Source organism: Argiope bruennichi, chromosome 1, assembly GCF_947563725.1.
Source record: "Argiope bruennichi chromosome 1, qqArgBrue1.1, whole genome shotgun sequence".
In the NCBI taxonomy this organism is placed as follows: domain Eukaryota; kingdom Metazoa; phylum Arthropoda; class Arachnida; order Araneae; family Araneidae; genus Argiope; species Argiope bruennichi.
The window spans coordinates 133,883,845-133,907,434 of NC_079151.1; the positions used below are offsets into that span (position 1 = coordinate 133,883,845).

At 38.6% G+C, this 23,590-nt stretch overlaps 47 non-coding genes across 47 annotated transcripts; all 47 read left to right on the forward strand.

The window, feature by feature from the left end:
* Positions 1-449: 449 nt before the first annotated feature.
* Positions 450-523, forward strand: Trnat-agu (transfer RNA threonine (anticodon AGU)). Its single transcript has one exon. It is a non-coding gene; the product is annotated as a tRNA-Thr (tRNA).
* A 302-nt stretch (positions 524-825) lies between these two features.
* Positions 826-899, forward strand: Trnat-ggu (transfer RNA threonine (anticodon GGU)). Its single transcript has one exon. It is a non-coding gene; the product is annotated as a tRNA-Thr (tRNA).
* Positions 900-1,014: 115 nt separating this feature from the next.
* On the forward strand, positions 1,015-1,088 carry Trnat-agu (transfer RNA threonine (anticodon AGU)). The gene has a single exon. It is a non-coding gene; the product is annotated as a tRNA-Thr (tRNA).
* A 302-nt stretch (positions 1,089-1,390) lies between these two features.
* Trnat-agu (transfer RNA threonine (anticodon AGU)) lies at positions 1,391-1,464 on the forward strand. The gene has a single exon. It is a non-coding gene; the product is annotated as a tRNA-Thr (tRNA).
* Positions 1,465-1,954: 490 nt separating this feature from the next.
* Trnat-ugu (transfer RNA threonine (anticodon UGU)) lies at positions 1,955-2,028 on the forward strand. The gene has a single exon. It is a non-coding gene; the product is annotated as a tRNA-Thr (tRNA).
* A 678-nt stretch (positions 2,029-2,706) lies between these two features.
* Trnat-agu (transfer RNA threonine (anticodon AGU)) lies at positions 2,707-2,780 on the forward strand. Its single transcript has one exon. It is a non-coding gene; the product is annotated as a tRNA-Thr (tRNA).
* Positions 2,781-3,269: 489 nt separating this feature from the next.
* Positions 3,270-3,343, forward strand: Trnat-agu (transfer RNA threonine (anticodon AGU)). Its single transcript has one exon. It is a non-coding gene; the product is annotated as a tRNA-Thr (tRNA).
* A 491-nt stretch (positions 3,344-3,834) lies between these two features.
* Trnat-agu (transfer RNA threonine (anticodon AGU)) lies at positions 3,835-3,908 on the forward strand. The gene has a single exon. It is a non-coding gene; the product is annotated as a tRNA-Thr (tRNA).
* Positions 3,909-4,210: 302 nt separating this feature from the next.
* Trnat-agu (transfer RNA threonine (anticodon AGU)) lies at positions 4,211-4,284 on the forward strand. Its single transcript has one exon. It is a non-coding gene; the product is annotated as a tRNA-Thr (tRNA).
* Positions 4,285-4,774: 490 nt separating this feature from the next.
* Trnat-agu (transfer RNA threonine (anticodon AGU)) lies at positions 4,775-4,848 on the forward strand. Its single transcript has one exon. It is a non-coding gene; the product is annotated as a tRNA-Thr (tRNA).
* A 678-nt stretch (positions 4,849-5,526) lies between these two features.
* Positions 5,527-5,600, forward strand: Trnat-agu (transfer RNA threonine (anticodon AGU)). The gene has a single exon. It is a non-coding gene; the product is annotated as a tRNA-Thr (tRNA).
* Positions 5,601-6,089: 489 nt separating this feature from the next.
* Trnat-agu (transfer RNA threonine (anticodon AGU)) lies at positions 6,090-6,163 on the forward strand. Its single transcript has one exon. It is a non-coding gene; the product is annotated as a tRNA-Thr (tRNA).
* Positions 6,164-6,654: 491 nt separating this feature from the next.
* On the forward strand, positions 6,655-6,728 carry Trnat-agu (transfer RNA threonine (anticodon AGU)). Its single transcript has one exon. It is a non-coding gene; the product is annotated as a tRNA-Thr (tRNA).
* A 302-nt stretch (positions 6,729-7,030) lies between these two features.
* On the forward strand, positions 7,031-7,104 carry Trnat-agu (transfer RNA threonine (anticodon AGU)). The gene has a single exon. It is a non-coding gene; the product is annotated as a tRNA-Thr (tRNA).
* A 678-nt stretch (positions 7,105-7,782) lies between these two features.
* On the forward strand, positions 7,783-7,856 carry Trnat-agu (transfer RNA threonine (anticodon AGU)). Its single transcript has one exon. It is a non-coding gene; the product is annotated as a tRNA-Thr (tRNA).
* Positions 7,857-8,345: 489 nt separating this feature from the next.
* Positions 8,346-8,419, forward strand: Trnat-agu (transfer RNA threonine (anticodon AGU)). Its single transcript has one exon. It is a non-coding gene; the product is annotated as a tRNA-Thr (tRNA).
* A 491-nt stretch (positions 8,420-8,910) lies between these two features.
* On the forward strand, positions 8,911-8,984 carry Trnat-agu (transfer RNA threonine (anticodon AGU)). Its single transcript has one exon. It is a non-coding gene; the product is annotated as a tRNA-Thr (tRNA).
* A 302-nt stretch (positions 8,985-9,286) lies between these two features.
* On the forward strand, positions 9,287-9,360 carry Trnat-agu (transfer RNA threonine (anticodon AGU)). Its single transcript has one exon. It is a non-coding gene; the product is annotated as a tRNA-Thr (tRNA).
* Positions 9,361-9,850: 490 nt separating this feature from the next.
* On the forward strand, positions 9,851-9,924 carry Trnat-agu (transfer RNA threonine (anticodon AGU)). Its single transcript has one exon. It is a non-coding gene; the product is annotated as a tRNA-Thr (tRNA).
* A 115-nt stretch (positions 9,925-10,039) lies between these two features.
* On the forward strand, positions 10,040-10,113 carry Trnat-agu (transfer RNA threonine (anticodon AGU)). The gene has a single exon. It is a non-coding gene; the product is annotated as a tRNA-Thr (tRNA).
* Positions 10,114-10,414: 301 nt separating this feature from the next.
* On the forward strand, positions 10,415-10,488 carry Trnat-agu (transfer RNA threonine (anticodon AGU)). Its single transcript has one exon. It is a non-coding gene; the product is annotated as a tRNA-Thr (tRNA).
* A 491-nt stretch (positions 10,489-10,979) lies between these two features.
* On the forward strand, positions 10,980-11,053 carry Trnat-agu (transfer RNA threonine (anticodon AGU)). The gene has a single exon. It is a non-coding gene; the product is annotated as a tRNA-Thr (tRNA).
* A 490-nt stretch (positions 11,054-11,543) lies between these two features.
* Trnat-agu (transfer RNA threonine (anticodon AGU)) lies at positions 11,544-11,617 on the forward strand. Its single transcript has one exon. It is a non-coding gene; the product is annotated as a tRNA-Thr (tRNA).
* Positions 11,618-11,732: 115 nt separating this feature from the next.
* On the forward strand, positions 11,733-11,806 carry Trnat-agu (transfer RNA threonine (anticodon AGU)). The gene has a single exon. It is a non-coding gene; the product is annotated as a tRNA-Thr (tRNA).
* A 302-nt stretch (positions 11,807-12,108) lies between these two features.
* Trnat-agu (transfer RNA threonine (anticodon AGU)) lies at positions 12,109-12,182 on the forward strand. The gene has a single exon. It is a non-coding gene; the product is annotated as a tRNA-Thr (tRNA).
* A 302-nt stretch (positions 12,183-12,484) lies between these two features.
* On the forward strand, positions 12,485-12,558 carry Trnat-agu (transfer RNA threonine (anticodon AGU)). Its single transcript has one exon. It is a non-coding gene; the product is annotated as a tRNA-Thr (tRNA).
* A 115-nt stretch (positions 12,559-12,673) lies between these two features.
* On the forward strand, positions 12,674-12,747 carry Trnat-agu (transfer RNA threonine (anticodon AGU)). The gene has a single exon. It is a non-coding gene; the product is annotated as a tRNA-Thr (tRNA).
* Positions 12,748-12,862: 115 nt separating this feature from the next.
* On the forward strand, positions 12,863-12,936 carry Trnat-agu (transfer RNA threonine (anticodon AGU)). The gene has a single exon. It is a non-coding gene; the product is annotated as a tRNA-Thr (tRNA).
* Positions 12,937-13,237: 301 nt separating this feature from the next.
* Trnat-agu (transfer RNA threonine (anticodon AGU)) lies at positions 13,238-13,311 on the forward strand. Its single transcript has one exon. It is a non-coding gene; the product is annotated as a tRNA-Thr (tRNA).
* A 304-nt stretch (positions 13,312-13,615) lies between these two features.
* Positions 13,616-13,689, forward strand: Trnat-agu (transfer RNA threonine (anticodon AGU)). Its single transcript has one exon. It is a non-coding gene; the product is annotated as a tRNA-Thr (tRNA).
* Positions 13,690-13,990: 301 nt separating this feature from the next.
* Positions 13,991-14,064, forward strand: Trnat-ggu (transfer RNA threonine (anticodon GGU)). Its single transcript has one exon. It is a non-coding gene; the product is annotated as a tRNA-Thr (tRNA).
* Positions 14,065-14,178: 114 nt separating this feature from the next.
* On the forward strand, positions 14,179-14,252 carry Trnat-agu (transfer RNA threonine (anticodon AGU)). The gene has a single exon. It is a non-coding gene; the product is annotated as a tRNA-Thr (tRNA).
* Positions 14,253-14,742: 490 nt separating this feature from the next.
* Positions 14,743-14,816, forward strand: Trnat-agu (transfer RNA threonine (anticodon AGU)). Its single transcript has one exon. It is a non-coding gene; the product is annotated as a tRNA-Thr (tRNA).
* Positions 14,817-14,930: 114 nt separating this feature from the next.
* Trnat-agu (transfer RNA threonine (anticodon AGU)) lies at positions 14,931-15,004 on the forward strand. The gene has a single exon. It is a non-coding gene; the product is annotated as a tRNA-Thr (tRNA).
* A 302-nt stretch (positions 15,005-15,306) lies between these two features.
* On the forward strand, positions 15,307-15,380 carry Trnat-agu (transfer RNA threonine (anticodon AGU)). The gene has a single exon. It is a non-coding gene; the product is annotated as a tRNA-Thr (tRNA).
* Positions 15,381-16,624: 1,244 nt separating this feature from the next.
* Trnan-auu (transfer RNA asparagine (anticodon AUU)) lies at positions 16,625-16,698 on the forward strand. The gene has a single exon. It is a non-coding gene; the product is annotated as a tRNA-Asn (tRNA).
* Positions 16,699-16,813: 115 nt separating this feature from the next.
* On the forward strand, positions 16,814-16,887 carry Trnat-agu (transfer RNA threonine (anticodon AGU)). Its single transcript has one exon. It is a non-coding gene; the product is annotated as a tRNA-Thr (tRNA).
* Positions 16,888-17,756: 869 nt separating this feature from the next.
* Trnat-agu (transfer RNA threonine (anticodon AGU)) lies at positions 17,757-17,830 on the forward strand. Its single transcript has one exon. It is a non-coding gene; the product is annotated as a tRNA-Thr (tRNA).
* A 114-nt stretch (positions 17,831-17,944) lies between these two features.
* On the forward strand, positions 17,945-18,018 carry Trnat-ugu (transfer RNA threonine (anticodon UGU)). Its single transcript has one exon. It is a non-coding gene; the product is annotated as a tRNA-Thr (tRNA).
* Positions 18,019-19,054: 1,036 nt separating this feature from the next.
* On the forward strand, positions 19,055-19,128 carry Trnat-agu (transfer RNA threonine (anticodon AGU)). Its single transcript has one exon. It is a non-coding gene; the product is annotated as a tRNA-Thr (tRNA).
* A 493-nt stretch (positions 19,129-19,621) lies between these two features.
* Positions 19,622-19,695, forward strand: Trnas-acu (transfer RNA serine (anticodon ACU)). Its single transcript has one exon. It is a non-coding gene; the product is annotated as a tRNA-Ser (tRNA).
* A 115-nt stretch (positions 19,696-19,810) lies between these two features.
* Trnat-agu (transfer RNA threonine (anticodon AGU)) lies at positions 19,811-19,884 on the forward strand. The gene has a single exon. It is a non-coding gene; the product is annotated as a tRNA-Thr (tRNA).
* A 1,194-nt stretch (positions 19,885-21,078) lies between these two features.
* Positions 21,079-21,152, forward strand: Trnat-agu (transfer RNA threonine (anticodon AGU)). Its single transcript has one exon. It is a non-coding gene; the product is annotated as a tRNA-Thr (tRNA).
* Positions 21,153-21,266: 114 nt separating this feature from the next.
* On the forward strand, positions 21,267-21,340 carry Trnat-ugu (transfer RNA threonine (anticodon UGU)). Its single transcript has one exon. It is a non-coding gene; the product is annotated as a tRNA-Thr (tRNA).
* A 1,224-nt stretch (positions 21,341-22,564) lies between these two features.
* Trnat-agu (transfer RNA threonine (anticodon AGU)) lies at positions 22,565-22,642 on the forward strand. The gene has a single exon. It is a non-coding gene; the product is annotated as a tRNA-Thr (tRNA).
* A 298-nt stretch (positions 22,643-22,940) lies between these two features.
* On the forward strand, positions 22,941-23,014 carry Trnas-acu (transfer RNA serine (anticodon ACU)). Its single transcript has one exon. It is a non-coding gene; the product is annotated as a tRNA-Ser (tRNA).
* A 115-nt stretch (positions 23,015-23,129) lies between these two features.
* Trnat-agu (transfer RNA threonine (anticodon AGU)) lies at positions 23,130-23,203 on the forward strand. The gene has a single exon. It is a non-coding gene; the product is annotated as a tRNA-Thr (tRNA).
* The last annotated feature ends 387 nt before the right edge of the window (positions 23,204-23,590 follow it).

A 23,590-nucleotide genomic window follows, 5' to 3' on the forward strand; every position in this document is an offset into this window, starting at 1 on the left:
ATCAATTAAAAGAGCTCTTTTAGTAAAATTTATAGCTTTTCATTTGGGACGTAAATTCCAACCCAGTTGAATCGGGGCGCCGTGGCTTAGTTGGTTAAAGCGCCTGGCTAGTAAACAGGAGATCACGAGTTCGAATCTCATCGGTGACTCTTATGTAGAAATGTGGTCACACTTTTTATGAAAACATACATGAATTAAAAGAGCTCATTAGTAAAATTTAAAGATGACATTTAGAATCGTAATTCGAACCCTATGGCATCGAGGCGCCGTGCCAAGTTGGTTATAGCGCCTGTCTAGCGACCAGGAGGTAATGATTTAGAATCTCGTCGGTGCCTTTCTTATAGAAGTATGGTCACTTTTTTAAGAAAATTAACATCAAATAAAAGTGCTGTTTTAGTAAAATTTAAAGATTTTCATTTGGAATCGTAATTCGAATCGATTGGCATCGAGGCGCCGTGGCTTAGTTGGTTAAAGCGCCTGTCTAGTAAACAGGAGATCACGAGTTCGAATCTCGTTGGTGCCTCTTATGTAGAAGTGTGGTCAGATTTTTTATGAAAACATACATGAATTAAAAGAGCTCATTAGTAAAATTTAAAGCATGACATTTGGAATCGTAATTCGAACCCTATGGCATCGAGGCGCCGTGGTTAATTTGGTTATAGCGCCTGTCTAGTGACCAGGAGGTAATGATTTAGAATCTCGTCGGTGCCTTTCTTATAGAAGTATGGTCACTTTTTTAAGAAAATTAACACCAATTAAAAGAGCTATTTTAAAAAAATTTAAAGATTTTCATTTGGAATCGTAATTCGAATCGAATGGAATCGAGGCGCCGTGGCTTAGTTGGTTAAAGCGCCTTTCTGGTAAACAGGAGACGAAGAGTTCGAATCTCGTCGGTGCCTCTCATGCAGAAGTGTGGTCAAATTTTTTATGAAAACAGACATCAATTAAAAGAGCTCTTTTAGTAAAAGTTAGAGCTTTTCATTTGGGATAGAAATTCGAACCCGTTGGAATCAAGGCGCCGTGGCTTAGTTGGTTAAAGCGCCTGTCTAGTAAACAGGAGATTACGAGTTCGAATCTCGTCGGTGCCTGTTATGTAGAAGTGTGGTCACATTTTTTATGAAAACACACATCAATTAAAAGAGCTCATTAGTAAAAATTAAAGCATGACATTTGGAATCGTAATTCGAACCCTGGGGCATCGAGGCGCCGTGGCTAAGTTGGTTATAGCGCCTGTCTAGTGACCAGGAGGTAATGATTTAGAATCTCGTCGGTGCCTTTCTTATAGAAGTATGGTCACTTTTTTAAGAAAATTAACACCAATTAAAAGAGCTATTTTAAAAAAATTTAAAGATTTTCATTTGGAATCGTAATTCGAATCGATTGGCATCGAGGCGCCGTGGCTTAGTTGGTTAAAGCGCCTGTCTAGTAAACAGGAGATCACGAGTTCGAATCTCGTTGGTGCCTCTTATGTAGATGTGTGGTCAGAATTTTTATGAAAACATACATCAATTAAAAGAGCTCATTAGTAAAATTTAAAGCATGACATTTGGAATCGTAATTCGAACCCTATGGCATCGAGGCGCCGTGGCTTAGTTGGTTAAAGCGCCTGTCTAGTAAACAGGAGATGTAGAGTTCGGATCTCGTCGGTGCCTCTTATGTAGAAGTGTGGTCACATTTTTTATGAAAACATACATCAATTAAAAGAGCTCATTAGTAAAGTTTAAAGCATGACATTTGGAATCGTAACTCGAACCCTATGGCATCGAGGCGCCGTTGCTAAGTTGGTTATAGCGCCTGTCTAGTGACCAGGAGGTAATGATTTAGAATCTCGTCGGTGCCTTTCTTATAGAAGTATGGTCACTTTTTTAAGAAAATTAACATCAATTAAAAGAGCTATTTTAGTAAAATTTAAAGATTTTCATTTGGAATAGTAATTCGAATCGAATGGAATCGAGGCGCCGTGGCCTAGTTGGTTAAAGCGCCTGTCTTGTAAACAGGAGATCACGAGTTCGAATCTCGTCGGTGCCTCTCATGCAGAAGTGTAGTCACATTTTTTATGAAAACAGACATCAATTAAAAGAGCTCTTTTGGTAAAATTTATAGCTTTTCATTTGGGACGTAAATTCGAACACAGTGGAATCGGGACGCCGTGGCTTAGTTGGTTAAAGCGCCTGTCTAGTAAACATGATTCACGAGTTCGAATCTCGTCGATGCCTCTTATGTAGAAGTGTGGTCAGAATTTTTATGAAAACATACATCAATTAAAAGAGCTCATTAGTAAAATTTAAAGCATGACATTTGGAATCGTAATTCGAACCCTATGGCATCGAGGCGCCGTGGCTTAGTTGGTTAAAGCGCCTGTCTAGTAAACAGGAGATGTAGAGTTCGGATCTCGTCGGTGCCTCTTATGTAGAAGTGTGGTCACATTTTTTATGAAAACATACATCAATTAAAAGAGCTCATTAGTAAAGTTTAAAGCATGACATTTGGAATCGTAACTCGAACCCTATGGCATCGAGGCGCCGTTGCTAAGTTGGTTATAGCGCCTGTCTAGTGACCAGGAGGTAATGATTTAGAATCTCGTCGGTGCCTTTCTTATAGAAGTATGGTCACTTTTTTAAGAAAATTAACATCAATTAAAAGAGCTATTTTAGTAAAATTTAAAGATTTTCATTTGGAATAGTAATTCGAATCGAATGGAATCGAGGCGCCGTGGCCTAGTTGGTTAAAGCGCCTGTCTAGTAAACAGGAGATCACGAGTTCGAATCTCGTCGGTGCCTCTCATGCAGAAGTGTAGTCACATTTTTTATGAAAACAGACATCAATTAAAAGAGCTCTTTTAGTAAAATTTATAGCTTTTCATTTGGGACGTAAATTCCAACCCAGTTGAATCGGGGCGCCGTGGCTTAGTTGGTTAAAGCGCCTGGCTAGAAACAGGAGATCACGAGTTCGAATCTCGTCGGTGACTCTTATGTAGGAGTGTGGTCACACTTTTTATGAAAACATACATAAATTAAAAGAGCTCATTAGTAAAATTTAAAGCATGACATTTAGAATCGTAATTCGAACCCTATGGCATCGAGGCGCCGTGCTAAGTTGGTTATAGCGCCTGTCTAGTGACCAGGAGGTAATGATTTAGAATCTCGTCGGTGCCTTTCTTATAGAAGTATGGTCACTTTTTTAAGAAAATTAAGAACAATTAAAAGTGCTGTTTTAGTAAAATTTAAAGATTTTCATTTGGAATCGTAATTCGAATCGATTGGCATCGAGGCGCCGTGGCTTAGTTGGTTAAAGCGCCTGTCTAGTAAACAGGAGATCACGAGTTCGAATCTCGTTGGTGCCTCTTATGTAGAAGTGTGGTCAGATTTTTTATGAAAACATACATGAATTAAAAGAGCTCATTAGTAAAATTTAAAGCATGACATTTGGAATCGTAATTCGAACCCTATGGCATCGAGGCGCCGTGGTTAATTTGGTTATAGCGCCTGTCTAGTGACCAGGAGGTAATGATTTAGAATCTCGTCGGTGCCTTTCTTATAGAAGTATGGTCACTTTTTTAAGAAAATTAACACCAATTAAAAGAGCTATTTTAAAAAAATTTAAAGATTTTCATTTGGAATCGTAATTCGAATCGAATGGAATCGAGGCGTCGTGGCTTAGTTGGTTAAAGCGCCGCTCTAGTAAACAGGAGATCATGAGTTCGATTCTCGTCGGTGCCTCTCATGTAGAAGTGTGGTCAAATTTTTTATGAAAACAGACATCAATTAAAAGAGCTCTTTTAGTAAAAGTTAGAGCTTTTCATTTGGGATAGAAATTCGAACCCGTTGGAATCAAGGCGCCGTGGCTTAGTTGGTTAAAGCGCCTGTCTAGTAAACAGGAAATTACGAGTTCGAATCTCGTCGGCGCCTGTTATGTAGAAGTGTGGTCACATTTTTTATGAAAACACACATCAATTAAAAGAGCTCATTAGTAAAAATTAAAGCATGACATTTGGAATCGTAATTCGAACCCTAGGGCATCGAGGCGCCGTGGCTAAGTTGGTTATAGCGCCTGTCTAGTGACCAGGAGGTAATGATTTAGAATCTCGTCGGTGCATTTCTTATAGAAGTATGGTCACTTTTTTAAGAAAATTAACACCAATTAAAAGAGCTATTTTAAAAAAATTTAAAGATTTTCATTTGGAATCGTAATTCGAATCGATTGGCATCGAGGCGCCGTGGCTTAGTTGGTTAAAGCGCCTGTCTAGTAAACAGGAGATCACGAGTTCGAATCTCGTTGGTGCCTCTTATGTAGAAGTGTGGTCAGAATTTTTATGAAAACATACATCAATTAAAAGAGCTCATTGGTAAAATTTAAAGCATGACATTTGGAATCGTAATTCGAACCCTATGGCATCGAGGCGCCGTGGCTTAGTTGGTTAAAGCGCCTGTCTAGTAAACAGGAGATGTAGAGTTCGGATCTCGTCGGTGCCTCTTATGTAGAAGTGTGGTCACATTTTCTATGAAAACATACATCAATTAAAAGAGCTCATTAGTAAAGTTTAAAGCATGACATTTGGAATCGTAACTCGAACCCTATGGCATCGAGGCGCCGTTGCTAATTTGGTTATAGCGCCTGTCTAGTGACCAGGAGGTAATGATTTAGAATCTCGTCGGTGCCTTTCTTATAGAAGTATGGTCACTTTTTTAAGAAAATTAACATCAATTAAAAGAGCTATTTTAGTAAAATTTAAAGATTTTCATTTGGAATAGTAATTCGAATCGAATGGAATCGAGGCGCCGTGGCCTAGTTGGTTAAAGCGCCTGTCTAGTAAACAGGAGATCACGAGTTCGAATCTCGTCGGTGCCTCTCATGCAGAAGTGTAGTCACATTTTTTATGAAAAAAGACATCAATTAAAAGAGCTCTTTTGGTAAAATTTATAGCTTTTCATTTGGGACGTAAATTTGAACACAGTGGAATCGGGACGCCGTGGCTTAGTTGGTTAAAGCGCCTGTCTAGTAAACATGATTCACGAGTTCGAATCTCGTCGATGCCTCTTATGTAGAAGTGTGGTCAGAATTTTTATGAAAACATACATCAATTAAAAGAGCTCATTAGTAAAATTTAAAGCATGACATTTGGAATCGTAATTCGAACCCTATGGCATCGAGGCGCCGTGGCTTAGTTGGTTAAAGCGCCTGTCTAGTAAACAGGAGATGTAGAGTTCGGATCTCGTCGGTGCCTCTTATGTAGAAGTGTGGTCACATTTTTTATGAAAACATACATCAATTAAAAGAGCTCATTAGTAAAGTTTAAAGCATGACATTTGGAATCGTAACTCGAACCCTATGGCATCGAGGCGCCGTTGCTAAGTTGGTTATAGCGCCTGTCTAGTGACCAGGAGGTAATGATTTAGAATCTCGTCGGTGCCTTTCTTATAGAAGTATGGTCACTTTTTTAAGAAAATTAACATCAATTAAAAGAGCTATTTTAGTAAAATTTAAAGATTTTCATTTGGAATAGTAATTCGAATCGAATGGAATCGAGGCGCCGTGGCCTAGTTGGTTAAAGCGCCTGTCTAGTAAACAGGAGATCACGAGTTCGAATCTCGTCGGTGCCTCTCATGCAGAAGTGTAGTCACATTTTTTATGAAAACAGACATCAATTAAAAGAGCTCTTTTAGTAAAATTTATAGCTTTTCATTTGGGACGTAAATTCCAACCCAGTTGAATCGGGGCGCCGTGGCTTAGTTGGTTAAAGCGCCTGGCTAGAAACAGGAGATCACGAGTTCGAATCTCGTCGGTGACTCTTATGTAGAAGTGTGGTCACACTTTTTATGAAAACATACATAAATTAAAAGAGCTCATTAGTAAAATTTAAAGCATGACATTTAGAATCGTAATTCGAACCCTATGGCATCGAGGCGCCGTGCTAAGTTGGTTATAGCGCCTGTCTAGTGACCAGGAGGTAATGATTTAGAATCTCGTCGGTGCCTTTCTTATAGAAGTATGGTCACTTTTTTAAGAAAATTAACATCAATTAAAAGTGCTGTTTTAGTAAAATTTAAAGATTTTCATTTGGAATCGTAATTCGAATCGTTTGGCATCGAGGCGCCGTGGCTTAGTTGGTTAAAGCGCCTGTCTAGTAAACAGGAGATCACGAGTTCGAATCTCGTTGGTGCCTCTTATGTAGAAGTGTGGTCAGATTTTTTATGAAAACATACATGAATTAAAAGAGCTCATTAGTAAAATTTAAAGCATGACATTTGGAATCGTAATTCGAACCCTATGGCATCGAGGCGCCGTGGTTAATTTGGTTATAGCGCCTGTCTAGTGACCAGGAGGTAATGATTTAGAATCTCGTCGGTGCCTTTCTTATAGAAGTATGGTCACTTTTTTAAGAAAATTAACACCAATTAAAAGAGCTATTTTAAAAAAATTTAAAGATTTTCATTTGGAATCGTAATTCGAATCGAATGGAATCGAGGCGTCGTGGCTTAGTTGGTTAAAGCGCCGCTCTAGTAAACAGGAGATCATGAGTTCGATTCTCGTCGGTGCCTCTCATGTAGAAGTGTGGTCAAATTTTTTATGAAAACAGACATCAATTAAAAGAGCTCTTTTAGTAAAAGTTAGAGCTTTTCATTTGGGATAGAAATTCGAACCCGTTGGAATCAAGGCGCCGTGGCTTAGTTGGTTAAAGCGCCTGTCTAGTAAACAGGAGATTACGAGTTCGAATCTCGTCGGCGCCTGTTATGTAGAAGTGTGGTCACATTTTTTATGAAAACACACATCAATTAAAAGAGCTCATTAGTAAAAATTAAAGCATGACATTTGGAATCGTAATTCGAACCCTAGGGCATCGAGGCGCCGTGGCTAAGTTGGTTATAGCGCCTGTCTAGTGACCAGGAGGTAATGATTTAGAATCTCGTCGGTGCCTTTCTTATAGAAGTATGGTCACTTTTTTAAGAAAATTAACATCAATTAAAAGAGCTATTTTAGTAAAATTTAAAGATTTTCATTTGGAATAGTAATTCGAATCGAATGGAATCGAGGCGCCGTGGCCTAGTTGGTTAAAGCGCCTGTCTAGTAAACAGGAGATCACGAGTTCGAATCTCGTCGGTGCCTCTCATGCAGAAGTGTAGTCACATTTTTTATGAAAACAGACATCAATTAAAAGAGCTCTTTTGGTAAAATTTATAGCTTTTCATTTGGGACGTAAATTCGAACACAGTGGAATCGGGACGCCGTGGCTTAGTTGGTTAAAGCGCCTGTCTAGTAAACATGATTCACGAGTTCGAATCTCGTCGATGCCTCTTATGTAGAAGTGTGGTCAGAATTTTTATGAAAACATACATCAATTAAAAGAGCTCATTAGTAAAATTTAAAGCATGACATTTGGAATCGTAATTCGAACCCTATGGCATCGAGGCGCCGTGGCTTAGTTGGTTAAAGCGCCTGTCTAGTAAACAGGAGATGTAGAGTTCGGATCTCGTCGGTGCCTCTTATGTAGAAGTGTGGTCACATTTTTTATGAAAACATACATCAATTAAAAGAGCTCATTAGTAAAGTTTAAAGCATGACATTTGGAATCGTAACTCGAACCCTATGGCATCGAGGCGCCGTTGCTAAGTTGGTTATAGCGCCTGTCTAGTGACCAGGAGGTAATGATTTAGAATCTCGTCGGTGCCTTTCTTATAGAAGTATGGTCACTTTTTTAAGAAAATTAACATCAATTAAAAGAGCTATTTTAGTAAAATTTAAAGATTTTCATTTGGAATAGTAATTCGAATCGAATGGAATCGAGGCGCCGTGGCCTAGTTGGTTAAAGCGCCTGTCTAGTAAACAGGAGATCACGAGTTCGAATCTCGTCGGTGCCTCTCATGCAGAAGTGTAGTCACATTTTTTATGAAAACAGACATCAATTAAAAGAGCTCTTTTAGTAAAATTTATAGCTTTTCATTTGGGACGTAAATTCCAACCCAGTTGAATCGGGGCGCCGTGGCTTAGTTGGTTAAAGCGCCTGGCTAGAAACAGGAGATCACGAGTTCGAATCTCGTCGGTGACTCTTATGTAGAAGTGTGGTCACACTTTTTATGAAAACATACATAAATTAAAAGAGCTCATTAGTAAAATTTAAAGCATGACATTTAGAATCGTAATTCGAACCCTATGGCATCGAGGCGCCGTGCTAAGTTGGTTATAGCGCCTGTCTAGTGACCAGGAGGTAATGATTTAGAATCTCGTCGGTGCCTTTCTTATAGAAGTATGGTCACTTTTTTAAGAAAATTAACATCAATTAAAAGTGCTGTTTTAGTAAAATTTAAAGATTTTCATTTGGAATCGTAATTCGAATCGATTGGCATCGAGGCGCCGTGGCTTAGTTGGTTAAAGCGCCTGTCTAGTAAACAGGAGATCACGAGTTCGAATCTCGTTGGTGCCTCTTATGTAGAAGTGTGGTCAGATTTTTTATGAAAACATACATGAATTAAAAGAGCTCATTAGTAAAATTTAAAGCATGACATTTGGAATCGTAATTCGAACCCTATGGCATCGAGGCGCCGTGGTTAATTTGGTTATAGCGCCTGTCTAGTGACCAGGAGGTAATGATTTAGAATCTCGTCGGTGCCTTTCTTATAGAAGTATGGTCACTTTTTTAAGAAAATTAACACCAATTAAAAGAGCTATTTTAAAAAAATTTAAAGATTTTCATTTGGAATCGTAATTCGAATCGAATGGAATCGAGGCGTCGTGGCTTAGTTGGTTAAAGCGCCGCTCTAGTAAACAGGAGATCATGAGTTCGATTCTCGTCGGTGCCTCTCATGTAGAAGTGTGGTCAAATTTTTTATGAAAACAGACATCAATTAAAAGAGCTCTTTTAGTAAAAGTTAGAGCTTTTCATTTGGGATAGAAATTCGAACCCGTTGGAATCAAGGCGCCGTGGCTTAGTTGGTTAAAGCGCCTGTCTAGTAAACAGGAGATTACGAGTTCGAATCTCGTCGGCGCCTGTTATGTAGAAGTGTGGTCACATTTTTTATGAAAACACACATCAATTAAAAGAGCTCATTAGTAAAAATTAAAGCATGACATTTGGAATCGTAATTCGAACCCTAGGGCATCGAGGCGCCGTGGCTAAGTTGGTTATAGCGCCTGTCTAGTGACCAGGAGGTAATGATTTAGAATCTCGTCGGTGCCTTTCTTATAGAAGTATGGTCACTTTTTTAAGAAAATTAACACCAATTAAAAGAGCTATTTTAAAAAAATTTAAAGATTTTCATTTGGAATCGTAATTCGAATCGATTGGCATCGAGGCGCCGTGGCTTAGTTGGTTAAAGCGCCTGTCTAGTAAACAGGAGATCACGAGTTCGAATCTCGTTGGTGCCTCTTATGTAGAAGTGTGGTCAGAATTTTTATGAAAACATACATCAATTAAAAGAGCTCATTGGTAAAATTTAAAGCATGACATTTGGAATCGTAATTCGAACCCTATGGCATCGAGGCGCCGTGGCTTAGTTGGTTAAAGCGCCTGTCTAGTAAACAGGAGATGTAGAATTCGGATCTCGTCGGTGCCTCTTATGTAGAAGTGTGGTCACATTTTTTATGAAAACATACATCAATTAAAAGAGCTCATTAGTAAAGTTTAAAGCATGACATTTGGAATCGTAACTCGAACCCTATGGCATCGAGGCGCCGTTGCTAAGTTGGTTATAGCGCCTGTCTAGTGACCAGGAGGTAATGATTTAGAATCTCGTCGGTGCCTTTCTTATAGAAGTATGGTCACTTTTTTAAGAAAATTAACATCAATTAAAAGAGCTATTTTAGTAAAATTTAAAGATTTTCATTTGGAATAGTAATTCGAATCGAATGGAATCGAGGCGCCGTGGCCTAGTTGGTTAAAGCGCCTGTCTAGTAAACAGGAGATCACGAGTTCGAATCTCGTCGGTGCCTCTCATGCAGAAGTGTAGTCACATTTTTTATGAAAACAGACATCAATTAAAAGAGCTCTTTTAGTAAAATTTATAGCTTTTCATTTGGGACGTAAATTCCAACCCAGTTGAATCGGGTCGCCGTGGCTTAGTTGGTTAAAGCGCCTGGCTAGTAAACAGGAGATCACGAGTTCGAATCTCGTCGGTGACTCTTATGTAGAAGTGTGGTCACACTTTTTATGAAAACATACATGAATTAAAAGAGCTCATTAGTAAAATTTAAAGCATGACATTTAGAATCGTAATTCGAACCCTATGGCATCGAGGCGCCGTGCTAAGTTGGTTATAGCGCCTGTCTAGTGACCAGGAGGTAATGATTTAGAATCTCGTCGGTGCCTTTCTTATAGAAGTATGGTCACTTTTTTAAGAAAATTAACATCAATTAAAAGTGCTGTTTTAGTAAAATTTAAAGATTTTCATTTGGAATCGTAATTCGAATCGATTGGCATCGAGGCGCCGTGGCTTAGTTGGTTAAAGCGCCTGTCTAGTAAACAGGAGATCACGAGTTCGAATCTCGTTGGTGCCTCTTATGTAGAAGTGTGGTCAGATTTTTTATGAAAACATACATGAATTAAAAGAGCTCATTAGTAAAATTTAAAGCATGACATTTGGAATCGTAATTCGAACCCTATGGCATCGAGGCGCCGTGGTTAATTTGGTTATAGCGCCTGTCTAGTGACCAGGAGGTAATGATTTAGAATCTCGTCGGTGCCTTTCTTATAGAAGTATGGTCACTTTTTTAAGAAAATTAACACCAATTAAAAGAGCTATTTTAAAAAAATTTAAAGATTTTCATTTGGAATCGTAATTCGAATCGAATAGAATCGAGGCGTCGTGGCTTAGTTGGTTAAAGCGCCGCTCTAGTAAACAGGAGATCATGAGTTCGATTCTCGTCGGTGCCTCTCATGTAGAAGTGTGGTCAAATTTTTTATGAAAACAGACATCAATTAAAAGAGCTCTTTTAGTAAAAGTTAGAGCTTTTCATTTGGGATAGAAATTCGAACCCGTTGGAATCAAGGCGCCGTGGCTTAGTTGGTTAAAGCGCCTGTCTAGTAAACAGGAGATTACGAGTTCGAATCTCGTCGGTGCCTGTTATGTAGAAGTGTGGTCACATTTTTTATGAAAACACACATCAATTAAAAGAACTCATTAGTAAAAATTAAAGCATGACATTTGGAATCGTAATTCGAACCCTAGGGCATCGAGGCGCCGTGGCTAAGTTGGTTATAGCGCCTGTCTAGTGACCAGGAGGTAATGATTTAGAATCTCGTCGGTGCCTTTCTTATAGAAGTATGGTCACTTTTTTAGAAAATTAACATCAATTAAAAGAGCTATTTTAGTAAAATTTAAAGATTTTCATTTGGAATCGTAATTCGAATCAAATGGAATTGAGGCGTCGAGGCTTAGTTGGTTAAAGCGCCTCTCCAGTAAACAGGAGATCACGAGTTCGAATCTCGTCGGTGCCTCTCATTTAGAAGTGTGGTCACATTTTTTATGAAAACAGACATCAATTAAAAGAGCTCTTTTAGTAAAATTTATAGCTCTTCATTTCGGACGGAAATTCGAACGCAGTGATATCGAGGCGCCCTGGCTTAGTTGGTTAAAGCGCCTGTCTAGTAAACAGGAGATCATGAGTTCGATTCTCGTCGGTGCCTCTCATGTAGAAGTGTGGTCAAATTTTTTATGAAAACAGACATAAATTAAAAGAGCTCTTTTAGTAAAAGTTGGAGCTTTTCATTTGGGATAGAAATTCGAACCCGTTGGAATCAAGGCGCCGTGGCTTAGTTGGTTAAAGCGCCTGTCTAGTAAACAGGAGATTACGAGTTCGAATCTCGTCGGTGACTCTTATGTAGAAGTGTGGTCACACTTTTTATGAAAACATACATGAATTAAAAGAGCTCATTAGTAAAATTTAAAGCATGACATTTAGAATCGTAATTCGAACCCTATGGCATCGAGGCGCCGTGCTAAGTTGGTTATAGCGCCTGTCTAGTGACCAGGAGGTAATGATTTAGAATCTCGTCGGTGCCTTTCTTATAGAAGTATGGTCACTTTTTTAAGAAAATTAACATCAATTAAAAGAGTTATTTTAAAAAAAATTTAAAGATTTTCATTTGGAATCGTAATTCGAATCGAATGGAATTGAGGCACCGTGGCTTAGTTGGTTAAAGCGCCTGTCTAGTAAACAGGAGATCACGAGTTCGAATCTCGTCGGTGCCTCTCATGTAGAAGTGTGGTCACATTTTTTATGAAAACAGACATCAATTAAAAGAGCTCATTAGTAAAAATTAAAGCATGACATTTGGAATCGTAATTCGAACCCTAGGGCATCGAGGCGCCGTGGCTAAGTTGGTTATAGCGCCTGTCTAGTGACCAGGAGGTAATGATTTAGAATCTCGTCGGTGCCTTTCTTATAGAAGTATGGTCACTTTTTTAAGAAAATTAACACCAATTAAAAGAGCTATTTAAAAAAAATTTAAATATTTTCATTTGGAATCGTAATTCGAATCGAATGGAATCGAGGCGTCGTGGCTTAGTTGGTTAAAGCGCCTCTCTAGTAAACAGGAGATCACGAGTTCGAATCTCGTCGGTGCCTCTCATTTAGAAGTGTGGTCACATTTTTTATGAAAACAGACATCAATTAAAAGAGCTCTTTTAGTAAAATTTATAGCTCTTCATTTCGGACGGAAATTCGAACGCAGTGATATCGAGGCGCCCTGGCTTAGTTGGTTAAAGCGCCTGTCTAGTAAACAGGAGATCATGAGTTCGATTCTCGTCGGTGCCTCTCATGTAGAAGTGTGGTCAAATTTTTTATGAAAACAGACATAAATTAAAAGAGCTCTTTTAGTAAAAGTTAGAGCTTTTCATTTGGGATAGAAATTCGAACCCGTTGGAATCAAGGCGCCGTGGCTTAGTTGGTTAAAGCGCCTGTCTAGTAAACAGGAGATTACGAGTTCGAATCTCGTCGGTGACTCTTATGTAGAAGTGTGGTCACACTTTTTATGAAAACATACATGAATTAAAAGAGCTCATTAGTAAAATTTAAAGCATGACATTTCGAATCGTAATTCGAACCCTATGGCATCGAGGCGCCGTGCTAAGTTGGTTATAGCGCCTGTCTAGTGACCAGGAGGTAATGATTTAGAATCTCGTCGGTGCCTTTCTTATAGAAGTATGGTCACTTTTTTAAGAAAATTAACATCAATTAAAAGTGCTGTTTTAGTAAAATTTAAAGATTTTCATTTGGAATCGTAATTCGAATCGATTTGAATCGAGGCGCCGTGGCTTAGTTGGTTAAAGCGCCTCTCCAGTAAACAGGAGATCACGAGTTCGAATCTCGTCGGTGCCTCTCATTTAGAAGTGTGGTCACATTTTTTATGAAAACAGACATCAATTAAAAGAGCTCTTTTAGTAAAATTTATAGCTCTTCATTTCGGACGGAAATTCGAACGCAGTGATATCGAGGCGCCCTGGCTTAGTTTGTTAAAGCGCCTGTCTAGTAAACAGGAGATCATGAGTTCGATTCTCGTCGGTGCCTCTCATGTAGAAGTGTGGTCAAATTTTTTATGAAAACAGACATCAATTAAAAGAGCTCTTTTAGTAAAAGTTAGAGCTTTTCATTTGGGATAGAAATTCGAACCCGTTGGAATCAAGGCGCCGTGGCTTAGTTGGTTAAAGCGTCTGTCTAGTAAACAGGAGATTACGAGTTCGAATCTCGTCGGTGCCTGTTATGTAGAAGTGTGGTCACATTTTTTATGAAAACACACATCAATTAAAAGAGCTCATTAGTAAAAATTAAAGCATGACATTTGGAATCGTAATTCGAACCCTAGGGCATCGAGGCGCCGTGGCTAAGTTGGTTATAGCGCCTGTCTAGTGACCAGGAGGTAATGATTTAGAATCTCGTCGGTGCCTTTCTTATAGAAGTGTGGTCACTTTTTTAGAAAATTAACATCAATTAAAAGAGCTATTTTAGTAAAATTTAAAGATTTTCATTTGGAATCGTAATTCGAATCGAATGGAATTGAGGCGCCGTGGCTTAGTTGGTTAAAGCGCCTTTCTGGTAAACAGGAGACGAAGAGTTCGAATCTCGTCGGTGCCTCTCATGCAGAAGTGTAGTCACATTTTTTATGAAAACAGACATCAATTAAAAGAGCTCTTTTGGTAAAATTTATAGCTTTTCATTTGGGACGTAAATTCGAACACAGTGGAATCGGGACGCCGTGGCTTAGTTGGTTAAAGCGCCTGTCTAGTAAACATGATTCACGAGTTCGAATCTCGTCGGTGCCTCTTATGTAGAAGTGTGGTCAGAATTTTTATGAAAACATACATCAATTAAAAGAGCTCATTAGTAAAATTTAAAGCATGACATTTGGAATCGTAATTCGAACCCTATGGCATCGAGGCGCCGTGGCTTAGTTGGTTAAAGCGCCTGTCTAGTAAACAGGAGATGTAGAGTTCGGATCTCGTCGGTGCCTCTTATGTAGAAGTGTGGTCACATTTTTTATGAAAACATACATCAATTAAAAGAGCTCATTAGTAAAGTTTAAAGCATGACATTTGGAATCGTAACTCGAACCCTATGGCATCGAGGCGCCGTTGCTAAGTTGGTTATAGCGCCTGTCAAGTGACCAGGAGGTAATGATTTAGAATCTCGTCGGTGCCTTTCTTATAGAAGTATGGTCACTTTTTTAAGAAAATTAACATCAATTAAAAGAGCCATTTTAGTAAAATTTAAAGATTTTCATTTGGAATAGTAATTCGAATCGAATGGAATCGAGGCGCCGTGGCCTAGTTGGTTAAAGCGCCTGTCTAGTAAACAGGAGATCACGAGTTCGAATCTCGTCGGTGCCTCTCATGCAGAAGTGTAGTCACATTTTTTATGAAAACAGACATCAATTAAAAGAGCTCTTTTAGTAAAATTTATAGCTTTTCATTTGGGACATAATTCCAACCCAGTTGAATCGGGGCGCCGTGGCTTAGTTGGTTAAAGCGCCTGGCTAGTAAACAGGAGATCACGAGTTCGAATCTCGTCGGTGCCTCTTTTGTAGAAGTGTGGTAAGATTTTTTATGAAAACATACTTCAATTAAAAGAGCTCATTAGTAAAATTTAAAGCATGACATTTGGAATCGTAATTCGAACCCTATAGCATCGAGGCGCCGTGGCTAAGTTGGTTATAGCGCCTGTCTAGTGACCAGGAGGTAACGATTTAGAATCTCGTCGGTGCCTTTCTTATAGAAGTATGGTCACTTTTTTAAGAAAATTAACCTCATTTAAAAGAGCTATTTTAGTGAAATTTAAAGATTTTCATTTGGAATCATAATTCGAATCGAATGGAATCGAGTCGCCGTGGCTTAGTTGGTTAAAGCGCCTGTCTAGTAAACAGGAGATCACGAATTCGAATCTCGTCGGTGCCTCTCATTTAGAAGTGTGGTCATATTTTTTATGAAAACAGACATCAATTAAAAGAGCTCTTTTAGTAAAATTTATAGCTCTTCATTTGGGACGGAAATTCGAACGCAGTGATATCGAGGCGCCCTAGCTTAGTTGGTTAAAGCGCCTGTCTAGTAAACAGGAGATCAAGAGTTCGAATCTCGTCAGGGCATCTCATGTAGAAGTGTGGTCACACTTTTTATAAAAACAAACATCAATTAAAAGAGCTCGTTTAGTAAAAGTTATAGCTTTTCATTTGGGATAGAAATTCGGACCCACTTGAATCAAGGTGCCGTGGCTTAGTTGGTTAAAGCGCCGGTCTAGTAAACAGAAGATTATGAGTTCGATTCTCGTCGGTGCCTCTTATGTAGAAGTGTGGTCAAATTTTTTATGAAAACAGACATGAAATAAAAGAGCTCTTTTAGTAAAAGTTAAAGCATGACATTTGGAATCGTAATTCGAACCCTATGGCATCGAGGCGCCGTGGCTAAGTTGGTTATAGCGCCTGTCTAGTGACCAGGAGGTAATGATTTAGAATCTCATCGGTGTCATTCTTATAGAAGTATGGTCACTTTTTAAAGAAAATTAACATCAATTAAAAGAGCTCTTTTAGTAAAATTTAAAGATATTCATTTGGGATAGAAATTCGAACCCGATGGATTCGAGGCGCCGTTTCTTAGTTGGTTAAAGCGCCTGTCTAGTAAACCGGAGATTACGAGTTCGAATCTGGTCGGTGCCTCTCATGTAGATGTGTGGTCACATTTTTTATGAAAACAGACATCAATTAAAAGAGCTCTTTTAGTAAAATTTAGAGCTTTTCATTTGTAATAGAATTCGAACCCACTGGAATCGAGGCACGTGGCTTAGTTGGTTAAAGCGCCGTTCTTGTCAACAGGAGATCACGAGTTCGAATCTTGTCGGTGCATCTGATGTAGAAGTGTGGTCACATTTTTTATGAAAACATACATCAATTAAAAGAGATCTTTAGTAAAATTTAAAGAATGACATTTGGAATCGTAATTCAAACCCTATGGCATCGAGGCTCACTGGCTTAGTTGGTTATAGCGCCTGTCTAGTGACCAGGAGGTAATGATTTAGAATCTCGTCGGTGCCTTTCTTATAGAAGTATGGTTATTTTTTGAAGAAAAGTAACATCAATTAAAAGAGCTCTTTTAGTATAATTTATAGATTTTCATTTGGGATAGAAATTCGAACAAAACGGGTTCGAGGTGTCGTGGCTTAGTTGGTTAAAGCGCCTGTCTATTAAACAGGAGATCACGAGTTCGAAACTCGTTGGTGCCTCCCATGTAGAAGTGTGGTCACATTTTTTATGAAAATCATCATTAATTAAAAGAGCTCTTTTAGTAAAATTTATAGCTTTTGATTTGGGACAGAAATTTGAACTCAGCGGAATCGAGGCGCCGTGGCTTAGTTGGTTAAAGCGCTTGTCTAGTAAACAGGAGATCACGAGTTCGAATCTCGTCGTTGCCTCTCATGTCGAATTATGGTTCAATTTTTTTATGTAACAAGACTTGAACTGAAAGAGCTCTTTTAGTAAAATTTAAAGCATGACATTTAGAATCGTAATTGGAACCGAATGGAATCGAGGCGCCTTGGCTTAGTTGGTTAAAGCGCCTGTGCAGTAAACAGGAGATCACGAGTTCAAATCTCGTCGGTGACTCTCATGTCGAATTATGGATCAATTTCTTTATGTAACAAGACTTGAACAGAAAGAGCTCTTTAATAAAATTTAAAGCTTTTCATTTAGGATAGAAATTCGAACTCATTGGAATCGAGGCGCCGTGGCTTACTTGGTTAAAGCGAATGTCTAGTAAACATTAGATCACGAGTTCGAATCTTATCGGTGCCTTTCTTATAGAAGTATGGTCACTTTCTTAAGAAACGTAACATCATTTAAAACAGCCCTTTTAGTAAAATTTATAGATTTTCATTTGGGATAGAAATTCGAACCCAATGGATTCGAGGCGCCGTGGCTTAGTTGGTTAAAGCGGCTGTCTTGTAAACAGGGGATCACGAGTTCGAATCCTGTCGGTGCCTCTCTTGTCGAATTATGGATCAATTTCTTTATGTAACAAGACTTGAAATGAAATAGCTCTTTAGTAAAATTTAAAGCATGAAATTTGGAATCGTAATTCGAACCGAATGGAATCGTTGCGCCGTGGCTTAGTTGGTTAAAGCGCCGGTTTGTAAACAGGAGATCATGAGTTCGAATCTCATCGTTGCCTCTCTTATAGAAGTATGGTCACTTTTTTATGAAAATTAACATCAATTTAAAGAGCTCTTTTAGTAAATTTTATAGCTTTTCATTTGGGACAGAAATTTGAACTTAGCGGAATCGAGGCGCCGTGGCTTAGTTGGTTAAAGCGCCTGTCTAGTAAACAGGAGATCACGAGTTCGAATCTCGTCGTTGCCTCTCCTATAGAAGTATGGTCACATTTTTATGAAAACCATCATCAATTAAAAGAGCTCTTTTAGCAAAATTTATAGCTTTTCATTTGGGACAGAAATTCGAACTCAGTAGAATCGAGGCGCTGTGGCTTAGTTGGTTAAAGCGCGTGTCTTGTAAACATGAGATCACGAGTTCGAATCTCGTCAGTGCCTCTCATGTAGAAGTGTGGCCACTTTTTAATGAAAACTAACGTCAATTAAAAGAGCTCTTTTAGTAAAATTTAGAACTTTTCATTTGGGATAGAAATTCGAACCCAATGGAATCGAGGCGCCGAGGTAGTAAACAGGAGATCACGAGTTCGAATCTCGTCGGTGCCTCTCATGTAGAAGTGTGGTCACATTTTTTATGAAAACAGACTTCAATTAAAAGAGCTCTTTAGTAAAATTTAAAGCATGACATTTGGAATCGTAATTCGAAATCAATGACATCGAGGCGCCGTGGCTTAGTTGGTTATAAGCACCTGTCTAATGACCTGGAGATAATGATTAAGAATCTCGTCGGTGAATTTTTTATAGAAGTATGGTCACTTTTTTAAGAAAATTAACATCAATTAAAAGAGCTCTTTTAGTAAATTTTATAGATTTTCATTTGGAATCGTAATTCGAACTCAGTGGAATGGTGGTTCCGTGGCTTAGTTGGTTAAAGCGCGTGTTTAGTAAACAGGCGATCACGAGTTCGTATCTGGTCGGTGCCTCTCATGTAGAAGTGTCGTCACATTTTCTTATGAAAACCATCATCAATTAAAAGAGATCTTTTAGTAAAATTTATAGCTTTTCATTTGGGAGAGAAATTCGAACTCAGTGGAATCGAGTCGCCGTGGCGTAGTTGGTTAAAGCGCCTGTCAAGTAAAGAGGAGATCATGTGTTCGAATCTCGTCGGTGCCTCTGATGTAGAAGTGTGGTCACATTTTTTATGAAATCAGACATCCATTAAAAGAGCTCTTTTAGAAAAATTTAGAGGTTTTCAGTTGCAATAGAAATTCGAAAAAAATAAAATCGAGGCGCTGGGGCTCAGTTGGTTAAAGCGCTTGTCTTGTCAACAGGAGATTATGATTTCAAATCTCGTTGGTGCCTCTCATGTAGAATTTTGGATCAATTTCTTTATGTCACAATACTTGAACTGAAGGAGCTCTTTAGTAAAATTTAAAGCATGACATTTGGAATCGTAATTCGAACCGAAGGGTATCAAGGCGCCGTGGCTTAGTTGGTTAAAGCGCCTGTATAGTAAACCGGAGATCACGAGTTCGAATCTCGTCGGTGCCTCTCATGTAGAAGTGTGTGCACATTTTTTATGAAAACAGACATAAATTAAAAGAGCTCTTTTAGTAAAATTTAGAGCTTTTCATTAGGGATAGAAATTCGAACCCAATGGAATCGAGGCGCCGTGGCTTAGTTGGTTAAAGCGCCTGTCTAGTAATCAGGAAATCACGAGTTCGAATCTTGTCGGTGCATCTCATGTAGAAGTGTGGTCACATTTTTTATAAAAAAACATACATCAATTAAAAGAGATATTTAGTAAAATTTAAAGAATGACATTTGGAATCGTAATTCAAACCCTATGGCATCGAGGCTCACTGGCGTAGTTGGTTATAGCGCCTGTCTAGTGACCAGGAGGTAATGATTTAGAATCTCGTCGGTGCCTTTCTTATAGAAGTATGGTTATTTTTTGAAGAAAAGTAACATCAATTAAAAGAGCTCTTTTAGTAAAATTTATAGATTTTCATTTGGGATAGAAATTCGAACAAAATGGGTTCGAGGTGTCGTGGCTTAGTTGGTTAAAGCGCCTGTCTACTAAACAGGAGATCACGAGTTCGAAACTCGTTGGTGCCTCCCATGTAGAAGTGTGGTCACATTTTTTATGAAAATCATCATCAATTAAAACAGCTCTTTTTGTAAAATTTATAGCTTTTGATTTGGGACAGAAATTCGAACTCAGCGGAATCGAGGCGCCGTGGCTTAGTTGGTTAAAGCGCTTGTCTAGTAAACAAGAGATCACGAGTTCGAATCTCGCCGTTGCCTCTCATGTCGAATTATGGTTCAATTTTTTTATGTAACAAGACTTGAACTGAAAGAGCTCTTTTAGTAAAATTTAAAGCATGACATTTTGAATCGTAATTGGAACCGAATGGAATCGAGGCGCCTTGGCTTAGTTGGTTAAAGCGCATGTGCAGTAAACAGGAGATCACGAGTTCAAATCTCGTCGGTGACTCTCATGTCGAATTATGGATCAATTTCTTTATGTAACAAGACTTGAACAGAAAGAGCTCTTTAGTAAAATTTAAAGCTTTTCATTTAGGATAGAAATTCGAACTCATTGGAATCGAGGCGCCGTGGCTTACTTGGTTAAAGCGAATGTCTAGTAAACATTAGATCACGAGTTCGAATCTTATCGGTGCCTTTCTTATAGAAGTATGGTCACTTTTTTAAGAAACGTAACATCATTTAAAACAGCCCTTTTAGTAAAATTTATAGATTTTCATTTGGGATAGAAATTCGAACCCAATGGATTCGAGGCGCCGTGGCGTAGTTGGTTAAAGTGCCTGTTTAGTAAACAGGAGATCACGAGTACGAAACTCGTCGGTGCCTCGCATGTAGAAGTGTGGTCACATTTTTGATGAAAATCATCATCAATTAAAAGAGCTCTTTTAGTAAAATTTAGAGCTTTTCATTTGGGATAGAATTCGAATCCAATAGAATCGAGGCTACGTGGCTTAGTTGGTTAAAGCGGCTGTCTTGTAAACAGGAGATCACGAGTTCGAGTCTCGTCGGTGCCTCTTATGTAGAAGTGTGGTGAGATTTTTTATGAAAACATACATGAATTAAAAGAGCTCATTAGTAAAATTTAAAGCATGGCATTTGGAATCGTAATTCGAACACTATGGCATCGAGGCGCCTGGTTTAGCGGTGCCTCTCTTGTCGAATTATGGATCAATTTCTTTATGTAACAAGACTTGAAATGAAATAGCTCTTTAGTAAAATTTAAAGCATGAAATTTGGAATCGTAATTCGAACCGAATGGAATCGTTGCGCCGTGGCTTAGTTGGTTAAAGCGCCGGTCTAGTAAACAGGAGATCATGAGTTCGAATCTCATCGTTGCCTCTCTTATAGAAGTATGGTCACTTTTTTATGAAAATTAACATCAATTTAAAGAGCTCTTTTAGTAAATTTTATAGCTTTTCATTTGGGACAGAAATTTGAACTTAGCGGAATCGAGGCGCCGTGGCTTAGTTGGTTAAAGCGCCTGTCTAGTAAACAGGAGATCACGAGTTCGAATCTCGTCGTTGCCTCTCCTATAGAAGTATGGTCACATTTTTATGAAAACCATCATCAATTAAAAGAGCTCTTTTAGCAAAATTTATAGCTTTTCATTTGGGACAGAAATTCGAACTCAGTAGAATCGAGGCGCTGTGGCTTAGTTGGTTAAAGCGCGTGTCTTGTAAACATGAGATCACGAGTTGGAATCTCGTCAGTGCCTCTCATGTAGAAGTGTGGCCACTTTTTAATGAAAACTAACGTCAATTAAAAGAGCTCTTTTAGTAAAATTTAGAGCTTTTCATTTGGGATAGAAATTCGAACCCAATGGAATCGAGGCGCCGAGGTAGTAAACAGGAGATCACGAGTTCGAATCTCGTCGGTGCCTCTCATGTAGAAGTGTGGTCACATTTTTTATGAAAACAGACTTCAATTAAAAGAGCTCTTTAGTAAAATTTAAAGCATGACATTTGGAATCGTAATTCGAAATCAATGACATCGAGGCGCCGTGGCTTAGTTGGTTATAGCACCTGTCTAATGACCTGGATATAATGATTAAGAATCTCGTCGGTGAATTTCTTATAGAAGTATGGTCACTTTTTTAAGAAAATTAACATCAATTAAAAGAGCTCTTTTAGTAAATTTTATAGATTTTCATTTGGAATCGTAATTCGAACTCAGTGGAATGGTGGTTCCGTGGCTTAGTTGGTTAAAGCGCGTGTTTAGTAAACAGGAGATCACGAGTTCGTATCTGGTCGGTGCCTCTCATGTAGAAGTGTCGTCACATTTTCTTATGAAAACCATCATCAATTAAAAGAGATCTTTTAGTAAAATTTATAGCTTTTCATTTGGGAGAGAAATTCGAACTCAGTGGAATCGAGTTGCCTTGGCGTAGTTGGTTAAAGCGCCTGTCAAGTAAAGAGGAGATCATGTGTTCGAATCTCGTCGGTGCCTCTGATGTAGAAGTGTGGTCACATTTTTTATGAAATCAGACATCCATTAAAAGAGCTCTTTTAGAAAAATTTAGAGGTTTTCAGTTGCAATAGAAATTCGAAAAAAATAAAATCGAGGCGCTGGGGCTCAGTTGGTTAAAGCGCCTGTCTTGTCAACAGGAGATTATGATTTCAAATCTCGTTGGTGCCTCTCATGTAGAATTTTGGATCAATTTCTTTATGTCACAATACTTGAACTGAAGGAGCTCTTTAGTAAAATTTAAAGCATGACATTTGGAATCGTAATTCGAACCGAAGGGTATCAAGGCGCCGTGGCTTAGTTGGTTAAAGCGCATGTATAGTAAACCGGAGATCACGAGTTCGAATCTCGTCGGAGCCTCTCATGTAGAAGTGTGTGCACATTTTTTATGAAAACAGACATAAATTAAAAGAGCTCTTTTAGTAAAATATAGAGCTTTTCATTAGGGATAGAAATTCGAACCCAATGGAATCGAGGCGCCGTGGCTTAGTTGGTTAAAGCGCCTGTCTAGTAATCAGGAGATCACGAGTTCGAATCTTGTCGGTGCATCTCATGTAGAAGTGTGGTCACATTTTTTATGAAAACATACATCAATTAAAAGAGATATTTAGTAAAATTTAAAGAATGACATTTGGAATCGTAATTCAAACCCTATGGCATCGAGGCTCACTGGCGTAGTTGGTTATAGCGCCTGTCTAGTGACCAGGAGGTAATGATTTAGAATCTCGTCGGTGCCTTTCTTATAGAAGTATGGTTATTTTTTGAAGAAAAGTAACATCAATTAAAAGAGCTCTTTTAGTAAAATTTATAGATTTTCATTTGGGATAGAAATTCGAACAAAATGGGTTCGAGGTGTCGTGGCTTAGTTGGTTAAAGCGCCTGTCTACTAAACAGGAGATCACGAGTTCGAAACTCGTTGGTGCCTCCCATGTAGAAGTGTGGTCACATTTTTTATGAAAATCATCATCAATTAAAACAGCTCTTTTTGTAAAATTTATAGCTTTTGATTTGGGACAGAAATTCGAACTCAACGGAATCGAGGCGCCGTGGCTTAGTTGGTTAAAGCGCTTGTCTAGTAAACAAGAGATCACGAGTTCGAATCTCGTCGTTGCCTCTCATGTCGAATTATGGTTCAATTTTTTTATGTAACAAGACTTGAACTGAAAGAGCTCTTTTAGTAAAATTTAAAGCATGACATTTTGAATCGTAATTGGAACCGAATGGAATCGAGGCGCCTTGGCTTAGTTGGTTAAAGCGCCTGTGCAGTAAACAGGAGATCACGAGTTCAAAACTCGTCGGTGACTCTCATGTCGAATTATGGATCAATTTCTTTATGTAACAAGACTTGAACAGAAAGAGCTCTTTAGTAAAATTTAAAGCTTTTCATTTAGGATAGAAATTCGAACTCATTGGAATCGAGGCGCCGTGGCTTACTTGGTTAAAGCGAATGTCTAGTAAACATTAGATCACGAGTTCGAATCTTATCGGTGCCTTTCTTATA